This window comes from Sapajus apella, unplaced genomic scaffold, assembly GCF_009761245.1.
Source record: "Sapajus apella isolate SASKATOON/1434 unplaced genomic scaffold, GSC_monkey_1.0 scaffold97, whole genome shotgun sequence".
Lineage (NCBI taxonomy): Eukaryota > Metazoa > Chordata > Mammalia > Primates > Cebidae > Sapajus > Sapajus apella.
This window is the reverse complement of record NW_022437037.1, coordinates 7,591,236-7,612,835: the sequence shown is the minus strand read 5'-3', so window position 1 is coordinate 7,612,835 and position 21,600 is coordinate 7,591,236. Positions and strand designations below refer to the sequence as shown.

The window sequence follows — 21,600 nt, the reverse complement described above, 5'->3', positions numbered from 1 at the left end:
GGTACTTGCCACCAGGCCCAGCTAAGCTTTGTATTTTTGGTAGAGACATGGTTTTGCCATTTTGCCCAGGTTGGTCTCAAACTCCTGGACTCAAGCAATCTGCCTGCCTCAGCCTCCCAAAGTGCTGGGATTACAGGTGTGGAGCCACTATGCCTGGCCAGAAGTATGTTGTCACAAGGTTCTTAAATTATACCTGAAATGGTATAGTAGCCACTGAATATAGATGGTGATAAGTTAAAGATTCACATTATAAGTCATAGAACAATCACTAAAAACACAAAACAAAGATGTATAGCAAAGAAGCCAATAGTGGTGGTAAAATGGAATTCTAAAAAATGCTAAATTAATCCAAAAGCAGACTGAAAAAGACAAAAGAAAGGAACAAAGAACAGATGGAAAAATAGAAAGCAAATATCGAGAAGGTAAACTTAAGCCAACTACACTGATAATTACATTAAATGTAAATGGTCTATACATTCCAATTAAAAGAACTGCAAACATATAAAATAAATGCAAACATCCTTAATAAAACATGAATTAACCAAATCCAACAAGCATTTAAAAAAATACATCATGATCAAGTTGTGCTTGTCCTAGAAGTGCAAAGATAAATCACTATTAAAAAACATATCTGTGTACTTCACCACATGATAGGCTAAAATAAAGATATTTTTGACTATTCGATGAATGCAGAAAAAGCAATGGATGAGGTCCACATCTATTCTTTAATTTGGTAAAAGTCATATACCAGTCTTACAGAAAACATTATACCTACTGTAGGAAATTTATATATGCATTTCCTTGAAGAGGAAGGAGGTGGAGGTTGCAGTGAGCTGAGATTGTGCCACTGCACTCCAGCCCAGGAGACAGTGCGAGAATCCGTCTCAAAAAATAAAAATAAAAAAGAAATATCTATAACCAACAAGGAACACTTGTATAGAATACACAGGGCACTTCAGCAAATCAAGAAAGAGATAGTAACTGTACTGGGAAAATGGTCAAAAGATAAGAACCAGCTACCTATAGAGAAAGTAACCCACAGACTCATAACAAAGATATAAAAGTGCTCCAATTCATTAAGTCAAAGAGAAGCCAATTAAAACAAGAACATGTCACTTTAGCCCATTACACTGAAAAAATTAAAGAGCTAGTCAATAGCAAGTGTGGACAGGGATACGGATACTTTTGCATGGTTCTGGTGAAAGCGTAGGCTGAGGCAGGCTTCCTAGAGAATAATTCGGTGGTGTATCTTAAAAGTAAGTCTAGAAAACCAAGCACCACATGTTCTCACTTACAAGTGGGAGCTGAAAAATGAGAACACATGGACACAGGGAGAGGAATAACATACACTGGAGCCTGGGGAGGGGAACAACACACTCTGGGGCCTGTCGGCCGGCAGGGAGAGGGAGAGCATCAGGAAAAGCTAATGCATGCTAGGCTTAATAACTAGGTGATGGGTTGACAGGTGCAGCAAACCACCATGGCACACGTTTACCTGTGTAACAAAACTGCACATCCTGCACATGTACTCTGGAACTTAAAAAAAAAAGTAAGTCTAAAAAAAAAAGTATAGTCTGAGCAACATGACAAGACCCATCTCTAAAAAAAAAAAAAAAAAAAAAATCCAGGCGTGGTGGCACAAGCTTGTGGTCCTGTTACTCAGGGGCTTAGAGGGAAGGATCCCTTGAGCCCAGGAGGTAGAGGCTGCATATGCTGTGTTTGAGCCAGTGTACTCCAGCCTGGGCAACAGCAAGACCTGTCTGAAAAAGAAAAGGAAAAAAAAGAGTAAGTCCATGTATGCTATGAGCCATCAGTTTTACTCCTGGTTGTGTATCCCAAATAAATTCTGAGCTGGATCCATAAGGGAACAGCATAGTGTAAGGTCTGTAGTGATGCTCATCACAAAGTCGCTTCTGGCGCTACTGCAGTTAATCCCTGAGGGAATGGAAAGCAGATTAGGGCAGGTTCACATCACGGAATAATTCTCAGCAGCTAGATGGAGCTTCAAAATGATGCTGAATGGGGAGAAAAAGTAAGAAACAGATTGCCACCTATAATATAATTCCACTTACATAAATTAAAAATACACATTTTGCAAGGATACATACAGACAAAAGGATACACATGATATACATGACAATGGTTGCTTATGTGCAAGGGGGAAACTGGTTGTGGAAAACGAAGATAAAAGGGAACGAAGGGGGCTGGGCGGGGTGGCTCACCCCTGTAATCCCAGCACTTTGGGAGGCCGAGGCAGGCGGATCACTTGAGGTCAGGAGTTCAAGACCAGCCTGGCCAAAATGGTGAAACCCCATTGTTACCAAAAATATAAAAACTAGCCAGGTGTGGTGGCTCACGCCTGTAATCCCAGCTTCTTGGGAGGTTGAGGCAGGCAGAGGTTGACCTGGGAGGCAGATGTTGCAGTGAGCCGAGATCGTGCCACTGCACTCCAGCCTTGGCAACAGAGCAAGACTCCAACTCAAGAAAAAATAAAAATTAAAAATAAAAAAAGGTAACAAACAAATGCAAGTATAAAAATTAGAGAGGGCCCCTTCACAAACCACGGATAATGATGTGACAAACTCAGCCCTTGGTACCTGTTATGGGCTGAATTAATTCCCCCAAACACTGACATGTTGAAGTCCTTACTTGCAGTTCCTCAGAATGTGACTATATATAAGGTCGTTGCCGGTGTAATTAGTTAAGTTGAGGTCATGCTGGAAGACGGTGGGCCCCCAATTCGATGTTACTGATGTAGTTACAATAAGGGGTAATTTTGGACACAGAAAGCTCACAGGGAGAATGTCATGTGAACACGAAGGCAGAGAACAGTGTGATGCATCTCAAGCCAACGAACGAGGCAGGAAGAGGGCTTGAGCCTCAGGATGGCCAGCCAACTCGAGGCTGGGGGCGAGGCATGGACCAGATCTCCCTCTACGCCTTCAGAAGGAACCAACCCTGACAACACCTTGATCTTGGACTTCTAGCTTCTAGAACCGTGAGACAATACATTTCACTCCATTTATTGAAATAACAGCCAACCAAGATGGCGCCAGTCCTGCGGGCACTTCAGCTGCCATGGACAGCAATCCATGCAGCAAGAATAGCTCTTGGCCCCTCATACTGCTCCTACTTAGCCTTAGTCTTGAAAGGTTTGTTCTTGGCTGAATTTTTTTTTTTTTGAGACAGGGTCTCACTCTGTTGCCCAGGCTGTAGTGCAGTGGCAGGATCACGGCTAACTGCAGCTTCCAACTCCTGGGCTCAAGTGATCCTCCCACCCCGGCCTCCCAAGTTGGTGGAACTACAGGTCTGTACCACTATGCCTGGCTAAATTTTAAATTTTTTTTGTAGAGATGGGGGTCTCATTATGTCACTCAGGCTGGTCTTGAACTCCTGGTTTCCAGTGGTCCACCTGCCTCGGCCTCTCAAAGTGCTGGGATTACAGGTGTGAGCCACCAGTCCCACTCTGTTCCTGTCTTTTGACCTTGAACTAGACGTTTCAAGGGCCCTATTATCCACCCCACCTCCTGGGGGCAGCAGAGTTCTTGAGAACTTGGGAGACTGGCCCATAGTACAACCTGAGTAAGCAGGTGGTTCAGTGGAAGGAATGGAGGTGTGCATTTGGCAGCAGTAGTGGAGTCAGGTCAGGGGCCTTTATTCCATCTTGGGGGTCCCAAGAAGACTTCCTGGTGAAGATCACATTGGAGTTGAGTCTTGGAGGAACAAGTGTGATCTGGATAAAGAAGAAAGGAAAGCATTCTTGGCCATCTCTGGCCTCGGTTGTGGCATTGGTTGCCAGGAACAGAACCGAACAACTAGCTCAGGTAAAAGTGGTGTGTGTCTGTGCGTGTGTTCATCTTTTAGAGACAGTGTCTTACTCTGTCATTCAGGGTGGAATGCAGTGGTACAACCATGGCTCACTGCAGCTTCAACGTTCTGGGCTCAAGTGATCCTCCTGTCTGACCCGCCCAAGTATCATGCCACCATGTCTGGCTAATTTTTATTTTTTGTAGAGATGGGGTCTTGCTATGTTGCCCAGGCTGGCTTCTAACTCCTGCCCCCAAGCAATCTTCCTGCCTCAGCCTCCCAAAGTGCTGGGATTACAGGCATGAAAAAGTGGAATTTATTGAAAAGACACAGGGGCATCTTCCAGACCTAAGCAGGCCTCCTGGGCAATGGGCAAGTCCTGCAGCTCTCCTTCCTCTCCGTTACCACAGCTGCTCCTTGCTGGTCTGGGCATGCTGGCTTCCTCAGCAAGGCTCTTAGCAGCTCCTCCTGCTTAACTCTGCTGTCCAGAGTGCTGGTGGCCATGGCTGGATCCAACTCCACGTGACTCCCCCTTCCCCCGCAGGGAACAGCACGGTCCCTTCTTATTGCACAACCGCCAAGGGCACCTGTCTGAGGCATTTTCTAAGTGACCTGCCTCTTCTGGAGCACAGCAGTTTGAATAGTCCGCCTGCAGTTGTGTAAAGTTTCAACCCTTGACCAATGCCATATGTCTCAGGCTTGGGGTCTCTTAGTGCAAATTCTCAAGAAGGAGAATCTGGCTGGCTCAGTGTGAGGAAGGTTTTCAGCCCGAATCCAGGTCCAGTCAGAGGTGTGTGTGTAAGCATCTGTGGGTTTGGCTTGGTTCAGAGTGAGTAGCCCAGGTTGAAGGCAGATTCTCTAAGAAAGGGCTGTAGCTATAGCAGCTGGGATCCTGGTGGGAAACAGAAACACCCTGCAAGGGATAATTAAAAAGACAGGTGTGAGCAGCTTCAGAGAAAAAAAGAGGTGCTGAAGCATCTAAGGACTAGTGAGCTGTGGGGATCCGTGATCACCTCTGAGTGTGAAGAGTGAGTTGGGGGAACCATTATTAACACCAAGACAGGCCACGCAGCAGGAGCTGTGCATCACGGCCAGGCCAGGCCCGGTGGGAAGGCTCTTCCTTGCTCCCCTGACCCTGCCACACTTCGGTCAAATGCAAGAGGAGGGAGAGGACTTGCTTAGCAGGTGAGGCTTAGAGGGGAGCCCAGACAGAGAAGGGCAAATGGAGAATGACCAGCACAGGCTGCAGATGCCATCTGGTGCGGAGACAGAGAAGACGGCCTTAGCCAAGGCAGGGCGGTGTGAAGCCTCCGGGCGCTCCTTGGTACTAGAGGACACGGTGCTAGATAGCAAGGGGAAGCTGATGGGCTAGAGAGGCCAGGGCTGCCGTAGGCCTTGGGGACCGCCAGCAAAGCTCAGACCCCATCCTGCTGGGGATGCCCGCTGTTGGCAGGGCTCCTGGCCAGGAGGCTGCCGCACAGATAGCTGAAAGCTAAAGCCAAAAAGCAATTCAAGTGGATGAACAGTATTTTGACTGGTGGTGTCCTTCCAAAGGTCTCTGAATCCCACTACATCCAGGCCTTTTGTTTATGAGGAACAGAAATCCAGTGAAACTAGCACTGGCCAAAATAGTTATTGCTTCACGGAACTTGGAAGGCCAGGGCAAAGCTGGCTTCAGGGACTCCGGAAATAAAGAGATAGGAGCATGAATTTCTCTTTCCATCTCTGTCTCTGTCTCTTTCACTCTTTAACCCAACTTGTCACATAGCTTGCTGTCGGCCAGAGGAAGGGAGAGGCCACAGCTTCCTCATCCCAGTTTAATGACCCTAGAAGAAAGAGAAAAATCACTTAAAAAAACAAAACAAAACATCTATCTTTTAAGACCCAGAGAAGCACTCTAACCCAGCTCAAGTCACAGGTCCACTGTGGACCAACCATTTCAGCTTGTTAAAGTGAACTAAATATGGCCTGAGAAGGATTCCGTACTTAAATATTTGAGTCCTTGTGGACAAACTGTAACCTAGCTTAATAGGCACACGAAATGGAAGACCTGAGTAGCATGCACCTGTAACAATAGCTGAGTGCTGGCCAATCCCACCAGCCATACTCCGGGAAGGAAGGACGGACTCACCTCTTCAGAAGGCAAGGGGGAGACGTCACACAGCCAAATGCAGCAGATGTCCTCCATGACATGCATCCTGTTAGTACCACCTGCCTATGCAGGGCTCAGCCCTTCTATGCTCAGACAGGCTGGTCAGAAAGTCCCCTGTCACAGGGAGGCTCCAGGGTGGTGTGTGGAAGGTAGCGGTCTGATTAGTGTCTGTTAAGCAAATGACAAAAATCAACCCCAGAGAAGCAGAAAACATCTAAGTAGCCCAGCCTGGTTAAGTGGTGGGAGATGGTGGTAGGGCTGTCTCTGCCTGTCATCTCCAGCCTCTTCTCACGAGCCACTGGTGGTCTGTCTTGAGATAACAATGACCATTCTTCTTCCAGACAGTGTACAGTGACAATGTGGTTATGACCCCTGGAAAACAAGCAATTGATGAGCTCTGTGTATGGCTGCTCCGCTCTGTGGCCAGATGCATTCCTGCAGGATGAGGTCATGGAGCCAAGGAAAGTCAGGGTGTGGGGGCTTCCTGGGTCCGAGCTCCACAGCAGCACTGCTGCTACCCTCCTCCTTAGGTCTCCCATCACTGATGGTCTCCGAAATCTCTGAACACACCTGAATCCCTGCCTTGGTGTGAATGCAAAGGGAAGAGTCTGTTCCTGTGAAGTAGTTTGTAGATTGGTAGAACTGAGATAACCCAGACCCTTCTCTGTCTCCCTCAACCTTTCCACCTCTGGACCCCACGCAGACTATGCTTGGGTGGTGACACAGAAGAATTTTGTGTTTGGCAGACCTGCTTCTGGGAGTGATGGATGCTGACAGCTGGCCCTTAACAGTTAACAAGAGTAACACTAACTGGAGTAGGTTCTGCGTCCCTTAGAGCTTAACGTCTCACTGAATCCACCCCAAATCACCATGAGCTAGCATTACTATTATTTCTTTCTTTTTTTTTTTTTTTGAGACAGAGTTTAGCTCTTGTTGCCCAGGCTGGAGTGCAATGGCGCGATCTCGGCTCACCGCAACCTCCGCCTCCTGGGTTCAGGCAATTCTCCTGCCTCAGCCTCCTGAGCAGCTGGGATTACAGGCACGCGCCACCATGCCCAGCTAATTTTTTGTAGTTTTAGTAGAGACGGGGTTTCACCACGGTGACCAGGATGGTCTCGATCTCTTGACCTCGTGATCCACCCACCTCGGCCTCCCAAAGTGCTGGGATTACAGGCTTCAGCCACCGCGCCCGGCCGCATTATTATTATTTCTATGTTGCAGGTGAGGAGACTAAGGCTCATCCAGTTAGTATAGTATGATGGCTGAAACCTACATTCAAATTCTGGTCTGTTTGAATCTAGAACTCTTGGCTTCCCCCAGTGACTGTTAGAACAGAGAGATCACCAGTTCAATGTCCACGTCCCCCTCCTAAGCCTTCGTGGTTCTAGACCTATGGTTATAAGGGTTGTTCACTGCTCAAGGGCCCGGGAGGGTTGGGGGCCAGTGGATAGGGACCAAAATACAGCCCAGGGGTGCCATTTTTCTAATTCTCACCAAGGCCCTATACTGGCTAGCAGCGGCCCTACCCTGGACCATCCGGGGTCTGCTTAGTATTCTGACAGCCCCCACGGTGCTGGCTACTCACACACCTGGCCCCTCCTTAACCATGGCTGCCTTGCATTGTGACGCAATTAGTTCCCAAGACAAAACCTGTTATTCCCACAAGTCACTCAGCACTTTCTTGCCCCTAGCCTCTTGTTCCTTTGGTGCCGTCTGCCTGGAATGGCCTTCTCTCCCCAGCCACCTACCCTGGTTCTATTAGGTTGGTTGCAAAACTCATCGTGGTTTTAATGGCAAAAACAGAGGGATCAGCAGGTCAATTTCCACCTCCCTCCTAAGCCTTCATGGTTCTAGACCTATGGTTATGAAGGCTGTTCACTGCTCAAGGGCCGGGGAGGGTTGGGGGCTCGTGGATAGGGACCAAAATAAGTCATAAAACCTACCTTTCCTTTAAAACCCAGCCTGATGCCCACTCCTTCAAAATGCCTTTCAGATCCCATAGTTCGACTTCATGGCACTGTGCCTCCTCTCACAGCGCTTCCTGTTCGTGCTGGAGCTCATCACATCCAGCCTCGCGACAAAGGCCACCTACCTAGCGAGAGAGCATCTCCTAGGCGCAGGGCTCTGGGCTCAACGCTGTCTATACTTCATCTCTTTGATTCCTCACGTCACAAATGTCATTGCGCCCATGTCAAGAAACTGAAGCTTAGACGGCTTCAAGCTTTGTTTCGGCAGGGAACGCCACAAGGGGTTCAGATTTGAAAGCTGCCTCCTACTAGGGCTGGTTTTCTCTAGACGTCATGACTAGGTGTGAAGTGTGAGCTACTTGAAGGCAGAAGCCAGGGGGGTCCCCCGCAATCCCGGAGGCGGGCTTCTGCAAACGCTCAGCCCAGGAAGGAGGCTGCCCTGACCCCCGGCTTTCCGCCCCTTCCCTGGTGAGCTGCAACTCCCCTAAGGCTCCCAAGCAGGCCCTTCACCCACGCGGGCTCCTCGGGAAACAGGATCGCCGCTCTGTAGCCGCCCACAGGGACACTCGAGGGGGCGCCAGGCGCGCGAAGGGCAGAAACAACTCCAGCGGCAAGCGGGAAGGCGCTCCAACCACACCCAGCCGCCGCCAGCTTGTTTACGCCTCGCCGCGGTGCCTCCCGCCCGCCCGTCACGTGACCTCCCGCCCCGCCCCTCGGGCTCTCGCGTGGCTCCTCCCGCCGCGCCGGCCCTTCTTTTTGCCTCCTTCGCGGAGTCACAAGATCTCTCAGCAGCCTCCTTTCGGGATCCTTCCGCCCGGCCCCGCCCCCCCTGCCATTCAAAACCCTCCTTGCTTTTTTTCCCGTCCAACCCACATCATCGGTTATGAGTGGAAGGGCCTCTTCTTTCCCGCGCGGCTGCCAAGCGCGGCCGTCTGTACTTCGTTTCCAGAAGGAGACGAGGCGCGGAGGGGAACTCTTTTTCGTGGCGGAGGCCTCTGTCGGACTGGGCCCTTTCACGACGGGGGAGGTGCTGTACGTCCAAGATGGCGGCGCCCTGTAGGCTGGAGGGACTGTGAGGTAAACAGCTGAGGGGGAGGAGACGGTGGGTGAGTATGGGGGTGTCTCCCCCTCCTTTTTATGGGGGCTTTCTGGGGCAGTCCCAGCACCATCACCTCAGTCGGGGAGGTTCGGAGGGGCTGGAGCGAGAGGCTCATTTGCTTGGTAGGGAGCCCGGAGAAGGGGGGTTCGAAGGGCTCTCCCCTCCCTCATATTACGCGCTATCTCCGGCGGGCCCGGCCGGGACTGGCGGGTCCCTGGGGAGGAGAGGTGGGCCGGACCGGGCACTTCTCTCCTCCTGGGCGTCCGAGGGTCCGCTGCACCCATGGCCTCTGTCCCTCCGGCAGGGGTGAGGTGGGCCCCTCCGCCAGCCCCTCACTTGGTGGGGTGACAGGTTCATGCGAGGTGCGGAGGGCAGGGTAGAGACGCTCGGCGGGAGGGGAAGGGTCGCGGGGGTGGGACTGCTTCCAGAACTTAAAGAGAGGTGTTGGGGCAGAGGGGCGTGGAGAATGAATGGAGGTTGCCTGTGGGCATGAAGGGCTCGCCTGGACTCGGTGTCTCCGCTGAAATTTGCACGACTGTTGTGCCTCGCTCTGGGTGTACTTGTAGGTGTTTAATTGATGGTGAAAGACAGTTACCTTAAAGTCGGCAAAGGTGTTTCCTAAGAGACAGCTATTTGCAGAGCCACTCCTAGGCGCTCATTCATTCATTTGAGGAACTGGAGGATGCAGAGCCTGCAGTCGGAGGGACCTTGCAGAATTAAAGCTCTTTCTTTGTGTTTCCTGTTTAAAGAGTTTTGCTTTGTGTGTTTTGGATGTGTGGCGGGGACTTGGGAAGGGACGCGGTCCTCCTAAGAACAGCAGCTAACGTTAGTGGAGTGCTCTCTGTGCCAGGCACTGTGGAAGTGCTTGGCAGTCATTATCTCCTTTGGTCCTCACGACAGAGAGAAGAGGCAACCACTATTAACACCTCCAGTCTTCTCAAATGAAGAAACTGAGGCCCAGAGAGAGCAGGGTACTTTGCTTAAGATCACATCCCAATTGTATCTGAGTCAGGACTGGAACTGCTGGGATATGACTGATTCCAAAGACATGACTCTTAAATTTATCTGTTATTTGATCAAAACTGGCCTGTCATTAAGTGATTAGAATTTATCATTTAGCCAAGGCTTGTGCACGTATGTCTGTTTAATGTTGAAGTGGGGGGATGCACTTGGCTTATCCACGTTAGCTTTCGTTTGGGATGGCAGTGTTGTGCATGTAAACTTGTTAGTCTAAATTAGGCTAAAAAGTGTTTGATATTTTAATAAAACTGATGAGTTTACTGCCGAAGGAAATCCTGCTAAAATCCTTGCTGTTTTTTTTTTTTTTTTTTTTTTTAGAATCATGAAAGCTTTTATTTTCACTATCACATATGAAGAATGAACTAAACACTTAACATGGAAAGTAAAACTTAAATGACGGATTCAGGACATTTCCCAAGGGGTCGTATGACCAATTTAAAAGTTGGCATGATGTGCCTAAAACAACATATTAATTCTTTTACTTATAATAAAGGTACAGATGTGCTGATAGTCATGCTGACATGTACACATGAAATATTCCTACAAAATTAAAACAAAATACATGCTATGGCAATCTTGAAAAGTCAGGGAGCTCAACAAACATTAAGAGTATGTTCTTACAATAAGAGCATGAAACACTTGGTAATTAACATAAGTTAATATGCAAAAAATGAGAAAATATACAGGATGAAAGATGAGTACACATAGCAAATTTTTGTGATTTTCTTCATTTTGGTTCTATCGCTTTCTTGTCTTCAGGAGAGAAGACTTTGATTTCAAAAGTAACAAAATATTTAAGAAGGGAATTCACATCTTTCTCTTCTAAAAGGTACTCTTGTGCCATTTTTTCAGCAGTCCATGTTTCTGGATAACGTTTATGATTATTGAGAAGTGTCAATGCTTCCACAATAGAAATTTTGCCTTTGGGAACGCTCTTAATATTTATTATATCAAAGTGTTGGCCTTTTGGCAATCTGAATTCCTCTGGCTCTTGATGTGTTTCAGCAGCTTTTACCTGCACGGAAGACAGAGGATCTTTGGAATCAACATACACATCTTTTAGAAACGACAGTAGTTTGTCATCTTTACGAGCAATCTCTCCCTTAATTTCTGGATTGACACGCATCTGCATTTGCAGGAGGCTATGTAGAAGGGTGCCTGGGAGCGGGAGAGGGCTTCATCTTGCTGATTTCCCGCTCTGCTCTGTTTTCTACGTTGAAATTTCTGATCCCGCGAATCACCAAACCCCCCATTTCTTCATAACATGATGTCCTCAGGTTCACGCCGCACGAGGAAACACCGGCGCAGAGGGATTTTTTTTTTTTTTTTTTTTTAATAGAAAGCATAGAAATAGTACTTCACTTTGCATGGAGTAAGCTGTAAAAGTGTTAAAATAGAATAATACTCTTCTGAGTTACTTTGATTTATAATATTGGGATCAACTTGGAGTCATCTGAATTCAAACAGGCTGGCAAAGTGGAGCTGTAAATTTCAGGAAGCATTATAAAACCTAACCTTTGGGGAGCCTTTTATTTACTGAGCAACCACCTGTGATTCTTAAGTTGAGCATTCCTGAGTAAACCTGGAATATGCAAACGTGAAAACTGATTTAGTGTTGTGTAGGGAAATGTACCTTTAACAGTCATGCATCAGGCAAATGAGGCTCCTCAGAAACACTGCAACATTCTTTGCCATTGCCCTGGGGAGCTGCAGAATCTTCCTGTAACCACCTGGCGTAAACTTAAGGGACATTTATAGAAGATGTAAACGGAAAATATCCTGTTACTAAAGTTAATATCTTATCCAAAACACTCTTACATCACGTGCCTAGAAGGGCAGATGATGTAAACTTTCTCTGCTTCATGCATTTCCTGGTGTCATAAACACTTGGTATGTTCCTAAATTCCTGGTTAGAAAGCAGGTGGCGACCAGCCTTTTTGTTTCCATAAAATTAGAGTGCCTCAAGTCCTGTGACTCAGTTGTCTTCTTCCTTACCGGGTTAAGAGTTAAAACTGATACTGCTACTGTTGTGGTGTAATATGATGCCTTCTGTGCATGCCTGGTTTCATTCGTGAGATGAAACTTAACAGCCTTACTAGGGCAAATCTAATATATACCTATATATGTAATGTTTGCAGAATAATGACATTGCTGGAAATGAGATTTGAAACCATAGTGCTCATGAGAACCTCGATGTACAGGTATTTGACACTGTAGTAGGTAGACCTACATATTCGGTCTTTGAAGACCATTTACATATATACATATATATATATATATATACATATATATATGTATATATATATATTTTTAAAGACTGATTCTGATATGCACCAGAGGTTGAGGACTGCTGGCTTCAGGTATCAATCTGGCTATTTTCATTTATTATTAATTGCAGAGCTGTTTCTTAAAATATCTTCTAGCTTCTTTATGTGTAGTGGTGGGTGAGTTTTGGGCTCTGAATTAGAGCTGACTTGATCTTATAGCTCTGTCTTCATTTGAAGTTTGTTAGGCTACAGGCATATTCATTTCTGGGTTCCAGGGCCATAGTGAACTAAAATTAGCTTTTCCTGGAATTAATTGGATATTCTTGGATGCCGATGAGCCAAACACGGCAATCTCTCAACCATTTCTGGCTTTTCTAAAGAGTCAGATAGCTTTTGACCTTCAGTGGGTCACCTAAGTTCTCTGAGCCTCAGAGTCTTCATCTGTGAAAGCAAGAGTTGGGTTGTAAATTAATGAGTGTTTCTGGGCCTACATTTCTGTGATTTAAAGTCCTTTGGGGTGTCAGTTAAACATTCTGACTAAATCAATTGAGTCAACATGTTAATGGTGTTAGAATAACCAAGCAAATTGGTGACTTTGAGCCTGCTCCACTGGGTGAAGATCTGTTTATCCTTTATCTTTTCCTTTACATCATAATTTTTTTTAAAAAAAGGTAATTCCCTGTAAGTTTCCCATATTAGAAAACTCTTACAGGTTAGTCTTTGTGTTGGTTTTGTCGTTTAAGTAGCTGAAGGCATGAAAGAAGAGTGTATTCAGCAGCATTAAGATCTGTGGCTGTTTGCTGGAAATGTGTGTATGTAGTATATACTCGAACACTCAGTTTGGTTTTTTTAACCTCAGATCATTGGTAACTAATATAATTTGGATGGCATGAAATACTCATTCTTCTCCATTTAAATTCATCTGAAAGAGGTAACCTGTCAGCAATTTGAGATTATTCTTTCTCTGGTTTATTTTTTAAGCCTCTAGTTGCTAGAAATTAGTAATTTTATGTCTGTTTTCATGGGAGAGAATAAAAATTCAAATCTTATGTACTATGTATAAAATATGCAGTTTCCGGACCTTGTCAGTTTCTTCTTGTCCTTTCTCTTGTTCAGTGCTAACTTTTGTTATGAACAGGGAATCAGCAAAAGGTAACTATTTTTTACAGTTGAGTGAATCCAGATTTCCACCTGATAAGTAAAATGTCTTTAAAAACCGTGCTTTAGTCCAAAATAAAGCATAGTAGTTACTGCCCTACAACTCACAGGTCGCTCTCTTAAGTAGATATGATGGCAGTAAAGGCCGTAAAGTGTTGAGTGTTAAGTAACAAAGGACTGTTTTGCCCTTCTATTGGTGATGTGATGGAAGACACAGAGGGGAGCTGCAGGGAGAAGAGAGGCAGTGACCTTACTGTGCAAGCAAGCATTAAGACTCTGCTACTTTGGGTAGTTCACAGAGCATTGTAACAAACTTGAACTGTATCCATTTTACATTATAGAGTGTTTTATCAATGTTTCAAATACTAGTTGTTAAATGGATAGACCACTAAGCATTATGTACCCAGCAATACATTTTCCTTAATAGTAATATTGTTACAATAAAGTTTATGTTTTTTGAGTACTCATGTGCCAAACATTGTGCTAAGTATTTTACATGTCTGATTCCCCATTAGCTTCCTACAGCCTTAAGAGGCAGGATAGGAAGAGGAAACAGGCTTAAAGACCTGTAGTAAGTTGCCTAAAGCCATTATTCAGTGGCTGAGCTGGGATATGCACCTTTTTGGTTGACTCCAGAGCCCAAACATTTAGTCTTCCACTGTGATAAACCGCCTCATGCTGATCTCATAAATTAACTCACAGGTCAGGTCAGTGGTTCTTAACTTTGGTGGTTGTGGTGGGGAGATGTGTGGACTCAATTCTCCTCTGAAAGTCTGTGGAAAGCTATGGACCAAATGTCTCCTCTTCTATGTCCCATTATGTCCCATCATCACCAAAGACTTCACATAGACATGGAATTCTGGATATGGCTTCAGAGACTTTATGGACCCAGCTTGAAACCCAGCTGATCGTTTTAGGTAGATTACAGCTCTGAAAATGGACTTTGGCTTTATTAAAAACAATCCTTTTTTTAAACTAATAGGTAGGAAATGCCCAAGTCAAAAGGTGGCTTTATGTACTGTCTAGGTTATAAATTACTTTGTTAAACTTCTGTATTGTACCCAGGTATGTAACCTGCTAAGTGTTTGTAAGACTTGGCATTTTGGTCTGTGCTGATACCTTTAGTACCTGTCAGAATTCCAATGGGCCTTTTTCCCAAGGTTTATGCACGATATATTTTTTTCCATCTGAACCTCAATGCAGGTATATTAATGGATGAATGTTTTTTTACCTTCATCCTTCTTTTTCCTAGAACAGTGTTTCTGAACCTTTAGTGGACATCAGGATTAGCTAAAAGACCCCACCCCCAAAGTTTCTAATTCAGAGATCTGGGGGAAGGCCTGAGAATTTACATTTCTGACAAATAGCCACGTGATGCTCATCCTTGTGGTGCCAGGACCACATTTTGAGAACCACTGCCCTACACTATCAAACTATACCTTTCTTCTCCGGAATACTTCCATTTTGGTCCTAGAAATCTGAAACCCAAAGATATTTCACAGTTTGCTTATATTTCTTTTTTTATTTGTTTGTTTTTTTTTGATATGGAGTCTCACTCTTGTCACCCAGACTGGAGTGCAGTGGTGTGATCTCACCTCACTGCAACCTCCGCCTCCCAGGTTCAAGCGATTCTCCTGCCTTAGCCTCCTGAGTAGCTGGGATTATAGGCACCCACCACCACACTCCGCTAATTTTTGTATTTTTACTAGAGATGGGGTTTCACTGTGTTGGCCAGGCTAGTCTCGAACTCCTCACCTCAGGTGATCTACCCACCTCAGCCTCCCAAAGTGCTGGGATTACAGGTGAATGAGCCACCGTGCCCAGCTGCTTACATTTCTTTTAGGGGAGGCTTTGTGTAGTGACTTTTTGAAATGTACATGGTATCTGTTTGGCTTGTATTTTCTTGGTAAATAATGTTCATGTTAATAGAAAGTGAAAACATAAGCATTATTTATTGACGAGATACACCTTACCAAAATCAAGCTCTGGCCTTACAGGCAAGCTACTAGAGGATTCTTCACCTTTGAGATAGGATATAAGCATTAGCAAACCATCCATCAAGGCCCCAATGGCAGAAATTCTGAATGGAGAATCTGGCAACTTGGAGCTCTCCTCCCCCAGTTTGTCCTTGAGAGGGACTCTAACTGCCGAGACCTTTTAAATCACACATGACTACACGTGTTGGCAGGTTTTACCATCAGCTGTTTTACTCTCGCATGGTAAATAGTTATTTCCTACCCTTTTCTCCTTTCTTTTAGGCACTGATAGAATGGGAACAAGTGTCTTACTTACTCTTTTTAGATGCATTTGTGCTGAAGGCGCTTTGGTTCACTTGATAGCATATTACTCTAAGAAATCACCTGAGAGTTCTGGAGCCAGAGCAGAACATTAACATAACAGTGTAATGCTTCTGCTCTAACTGTACTTGATATTGAAATAGTCTATCCATTGCCTGAAGGTGTGTCTGAATTGTCCTTGAATTTTTATGGATAAAAAATTGAATGTAGAAAACAAGTTATAGTGAAGAGACATCTGCCTTCATTTACACATGCAGTGCATTTTTACATCATAGACAAATGTGTACAAAATTATCTTAGGCAATTTGATATACAGTTACCTATTTTATGTTGCATATAGTCCTGAGGAATCATAGAGGATAGTAGTGTCTAGGCCACATACAACAGCATTTGTTTTTGAAAAGTTTGAATATTTACCTGTAATTCCAGATAAATCCTTTCTAAAGACATCTTAGGTATCTGCCACTAGTATTTTCAAAAGGTTTATGTACCTCTTGGCCCTCTCACAGCTCATAATGCATCTTGGCTAGGGCAGAGATACGTGAAAAAAATGCATATGGGTCCTGCTAACAACAGCTATCTATGGCTGCTAGGCTGGAGTTCATGTGTAATCCTAGGCCTCTAAGCCGTGCATCTGTAAACACCTAAAGAATGATATTAGTTAAGATGAACAGTTAAGACAGATTGGCCTATGTGCTTTCTGTTTCATCTCAAAATACTTAAACACAGAGCCCCTATCTTCTTCCTCAAACCTGCACTTTTCAAAAAGGTTGCTGATAGAAGTGAAGTTACAACGATGAACATAGGTGAGAACACAACTTTTGGGTCAAATGTGAAAGGGAAACGATCTAGATCTGGAGGCAGGTTTCTTTTTACATTTGGCTTTCAAAGATAAGGACAGAGGTTGAGACTGATGTTCTGCTCTGCCAGCTGTTTCCATCCACACCCCTCCCTTCCCCTCTAGAGGTTCACAAATCACGTCTCACTTTACTGACCAGACTGATTGTGCTTGGTAGTACCCCCCGGCAGGATCCAAATATGAATGAGTAAGTCAATAAACACTTACAAATATAAGTAAGAGTAGAATAGTAGGTAGCCTTTGACACACCAACATAAAATTGCTGCCAATTTAGTACCATTACCATTTTTAATATAGTGATAAAGAAGTTAAAAGTCTTAACATTGAGTAATGGACAAAAACACTTTGCTTGACAGGGGGTGGGGGCTCACACCTGTAATCCCAGCACTTTGGGAGGCCGAGGTGGATGGATCACTTGAGCCCAAGAGTTCTAGACCAGCCTGAGCGACATAGGGAGACCCTGCCTCTAAAAAAAAATACAAAAATTAGCTGGGCATGGTGGTGCGTGCCTGTAGTCCCAGCTACTTGGGAGGCTGAGGTGGGACGATTGCTTGAGCCCTGGAGGCGAAGGTCTCAGTGAACCGTAAGTTGTGACCATGCCACTGCATTCCAGGCTGCACTCTGTCTCAAAAAACAAAAAAGTAAACCACGAGCAATAAAACCACTCTGCTTTCCTAGAGTAGGTCCTTTATGTAGGACAGGGGTCTTGACTGGGCAGCCTATAGGATCTATCTCATCTGGTGTAGATCCTAACTTTACCTTTGCCTTAGATACTTCTTTTCAGGTAAAAGATCCAACCAGGATTAATTGCAAGAGGAAGTCTATATGACTCACTGGACTAACTGCTGATTTTAAGATTCTAAGATTAGCGGCTCCTGCACTTTAATTCAAGCCCTCTGACTTGGTGGAGTGAGTGTGGCCAGGCAAGCACTCCCTGTCAGAAGGGTATTATGATCCCTCTTTTCTGGAGGACCAGCCTGCCTGCAGCACTTCACAGGCTTGCAGGTGCCATTGAAGACCAGTAGAGTTTAATATCTGGAATGTGTTCCACGTGGAAATATAATTACCCTGCCATCTGGAGCAAGAGATTTTAATTGTTAGAGAGTTGCTCAATCCACTAGTTTGACTTTGGCCATGGTTGTATATTTAAGAGCTTGGTTAGAGTTTTTTCCATGTTTAGGATAATTAGTTGTCCACAGTATATGAGGCTGAGCTTTTATACTCTATATTCAACTCTGGAATGGCTGCCAAAGAAGCTGATTAAATCTTACCTGACCTGAGCACGGTGTGTTTGCCTCTTGTGTGCCAGGTGCCAGGATGGGCCCTAGGTGTCCCAGATGGTTCCTTTCCTTGTGGAGTTTATAATCTAGTGATCAGATTGTACCTATAGTTTGAAGGACCCATATTTTAAAAGCAAACTAGAATATATTTATATATCCTTATATTTAAGATGGATATTTAATACAGGTTAATTTGAACAGAAAGTAGGGTGAAAGGGGGAAGAAAACAGAAAAATGATGGCTGTTCACAAATATTTTATGTTTCTTGTGAAGAAGGATTAAACTTAAGTCATGCTTCATGAAGGCACAATTAGGCTTTGCAGATTTATTTAAGAAATATTGGCTGGGTGCAGTGGCTCACCTCTGTAATAATGACACTTTGGGAGGCCTTGCTGGGAGGATTGCTTGAGGCTAGGAGTTTGATAACAGCCTGGGCAACATAGTGAGACCCCATCTCTAAAATGAAAAAAAAAAAAAAAAAAAATTAGGCATGATGGTGTATGCCTATAGTCCTAGCTACCAGAGAGGCTGAGGTAGGAAGATTACTTGAGCCTAGGAGTTTGAGGTTGCAGTGAGCTATGATGGCTCCACAGTACTCTGGCCTAAGAGTGAGACCCTGTCTGTAAAAAAGAAAGGAAGAGAGAAAGAAAGAAAATCAATGAGAAAGAAAAAGAAAGATTTTAACTCCTAGTCATTCAATTAAGAAGTGCCAGGCACCATGGTAGCTGCTTGAAACACAGCGCTGAGTAAGCTGCAGTCTCTCCCTGGGTGTAACTTCTAGTCAAGGAGACATGTCCAGTAATTGATTGAGCTTATTTAATTGGATCGTGGTAAGTGACACAAGAAATACAGGCTGCAAGAGTATATTAGGGGACCTGACCTAGTCTGGGAGGTGGGAGTGGGAGGGAAGTGGAGGCCTATGAGGTCTTCTCTGAGGAAGTGAGCATTTAAGCTGAGATTTTAACAATGAAGAGTGAGTTTAGGAGGAGCCAAAGGTAGAGTCTCTTAGGCCCAGGAATAGGGAGTGTGTGGCTTGGCCAAGGAACTGAAAGGCTAGTGAGGCAAGGTGGTGGGGAGGGCTGAGGAGGGGTGAGGACTGTGGGGACTGTGGTGGGTGGTGAGGTCCTGCAGGCCTACTCAGTGCTTTGTGCCCCTCACTTTCCTGGACCTGCCTCGCATGGCTCCTCTGGTAACTTCGGTGTGCCCCACACCGTGCCAAGTACAGTAGGCTGTATCGTCTCATGTAATCCGCACAAGCCTTATGAGCTTGATGCCATCGTTATTCTAACTTTACAGACGAGATAACTTACAGTTAGATTTTGGAGACTTAAGATAAATAGCCAAATGTTACAGAGCTAATAAGTTGCAGAGCTTGGATTTTAACCCGGAGCTCTCTAATTCTAGGGCCTATCCTGCCCATTCGTTTATACCTCTGACAGACATTAACAAAAGACAGAGATTACAAGTTCAGCACAATATAAAGAATTTTCCAGCAACCAGCTGTTCAGAAATGTAGACAGGGAGAGGCACGTGCTTCCAGTGATTATGAGTGTTCATTCCAGTGGAAACCTGGTGGCCACCTGTCAGGGATAGAGTAGGAAGAAGGATGTGACAGATGAACCCCTAACTCCCTTCTGATTGCCTCTGGGATTTTGCTTCATTGTATGTATGTTTTCTTCCTTCAGTGACCATGAAAGACACCAGGTTGACAGCACTGGAAACCGAAGTACCAATTGTCCCCAGAACAGGTAAGGGTATAACCAGGCCAGTGGTTAGAGGAAGATGGGAGGGAATTATCTTGTCCATGATTGAATTTAACATTTACAGTTTTAGCTACTTGCCAGGAACTGGACCATCTATGGCATGAAGTAATTAGTCACATTACTTATGATGATTAGTTGCTTATTCATTGCCTGACACTGCAAAGTGCATTATGTGCATTACTTTTCTTCTTCACAGCCCCACTTTCAGTGTATCCCCATTTTACAGGTGAGGATTTGGGCTCAAAGATGGCATATAATTTTCCTAAAGATGTATAGCTAGTACTTGGTGGACTTAATTCAGTTCTGTTTAGCAGGAAAGTTTGGTTTTAACCACTTCATTAAATTTAAGCCTGTGTGCTGGCACAAGTCATTTAACTAATGTAGAGGTTCTTAACCTTGGCTGCACCTTGGAAATCCGCATGGGTTTATAAAAACAAACCAAATGTGATGTCTGGATTCCACCCCTTAACCTGTTCCAGAGGGGGCCCTGGACTTCAGGATTCTGTAAGCTCTCCCGGGGATTCTAATGTACATCCTGGGCTGAGAACCCTTGAGCTGGCGAGTGAGCATTTGCATCTTAATGTGGCTATTAATTTTGGGGGATAAATTATATGCTATAGTAGTTTTTAGGGATTAGACGATCCTGTCTCAGAATATATCCTTCATAAATGTTGAGGCGCCATCATTTCCATGCATGGAATTTCCTCTTAGTGACCTAACTGATCACTGAACTGTAATTTTGGTTTAGCAGTAATAGTGCCAAGCACAACAGAGTTGTGTATAGGAAGGGTGTAGGAAGACGGAGAGATGCTTAGTCTGCTGTCTTTGTACATGGACAGCTATGTGATTCATGCCAGGGTTCAGTGGTTGCTGTTTACTGTATCCTGTAACTGTCTGCCTCACCTCTGTCATAGGAGTTATGAAATAAGGTAGGGATTTTTGTCTTACAGACTTACATCAGTTCATGAATAGGGTCTTGATACAAATTGTAGGCTTTCTAACAAGAAAGTTAAGTATCATTCTCTCACAAGTAGGGAAAGTTTTCTGAGTTTGATTTTTCATGTTCAGTGTTTTTGTGTATACTTCATACTGTTCCTTTTTTAGAAGTCCACTGTATATGAATTTGAACCCAAAGTCAAACAGTTAAGTGTTCAGATTATTGAGGCCCAAGCTAAATGGGCCCACCATCATAAAATGTAAGTTCTAGGATACAAAAGTAAATCTCAAATTTTATTAAACATTTTTCACGATAGTAATTATATTGCATTTTAGTAGTCAGATTTTAGAAGTTTGAAATTTTAATATAGGAAAAATACTTTGTGGGCACTACAGGCTGCTAGCTTACTCCTGTGGTCACTACGTCACATGTGTGTAATATCATCTCACCTGGCACACAGCCTCATTAGTAACGTTTTTGGGCAAAGCAGAATTCAGAAAAGTTTCTGGTAGATGGTTTTCTGGAAGGAACCTTATACCTGAGATTCATAGCTTCGCAGGCCTCAAAGATGCTTCCTGTTCAGTTACAAAAAATTGTTGGCCACCTTTAGCAATTATTTTAATTTTGAAAGAAAAAAACCCAGCTTTTAATAGCATTTTTCTGTTTTCATGGGGGATTCTTGTTTATACTTTTTTCCTCATTTTTAAGACATTTTTGGCCGGGCATGGTGGCTCACACCTATGATCCCAGGACTTTGGGAGGCCAAGGCAGGTGAATCATCTGAGGTCAGGAATTCGAGACCAGCCTGGCCAACATGGTAAAACCCCCATCTCTACTAAAAATACAAAAATTAGCTGGGTGTGGTGGTGCACACCTGTAATCTCAGCTACTTGGGAGGCTGAGGCAGGAGAATTGCTTAAACCCAGGAGATGGAGGTTTCAGTGAGCTGAGATCATGCCATTGCACTCCAGCCTGGGCAACAGAGCAAGACTCT

The 21,600-nt window shown here is 44.7% G+C and overlaps 1 protein-coding gene, 1 long non-coding RNA gene and 1 pseudogene across 8 annotated transcripts in view; 1 reads left to right on the top strand and 2 right to left on the bottom strand.

Moving 5' to 3' along the window:
• Positions 1-5,316: 5,316 nt before the first annotated feature.
• On the bottom strand, positions 5,317-8,611 carry LOC116536030. The gene is made up of 2 exons (XR_004262441.1): positions 7,903-8,611; positions 5,317-5,633 (listed from the first exon to the last, which is right to left on the bottom strand). It is a non-coding gene; the product is annotated as an uncharacterized LOC116536030 (long non-coding RNA).
• A 200-nt stretch (positions 8,612-8,811) lies between these two features.
• TSC1 (TSC complex subunit 1) overlaps positions 8,812-21,600 on the top strand; it is a 53,778-nt gene continuing 40,989 nt past the window's right edge. For 3 of the 7 annotated variants that reach the window (XM_032257707.1, XM_032257708.1, XM_032257713.1), the window contains exons 1-2: positions 8,927-9,032; positions 19,592-19,654. The gene's annotated coding sequence lies outside the window, so the exon portion shown is untranslated. Of the gene's footprint in view, positions 9,033-19,591; positions 19,655-21,600 lie in introns of all 7 variants that reach the window. The other 4 variants (XM_032257709.1, XM_032257710.1, XM_032257712.1 and 1 more) reach the window with 4 other exon arrangements.
• On the bottom strand, positions 10,337-11,376 carry LOC116536029 (annotated as a pseudogene).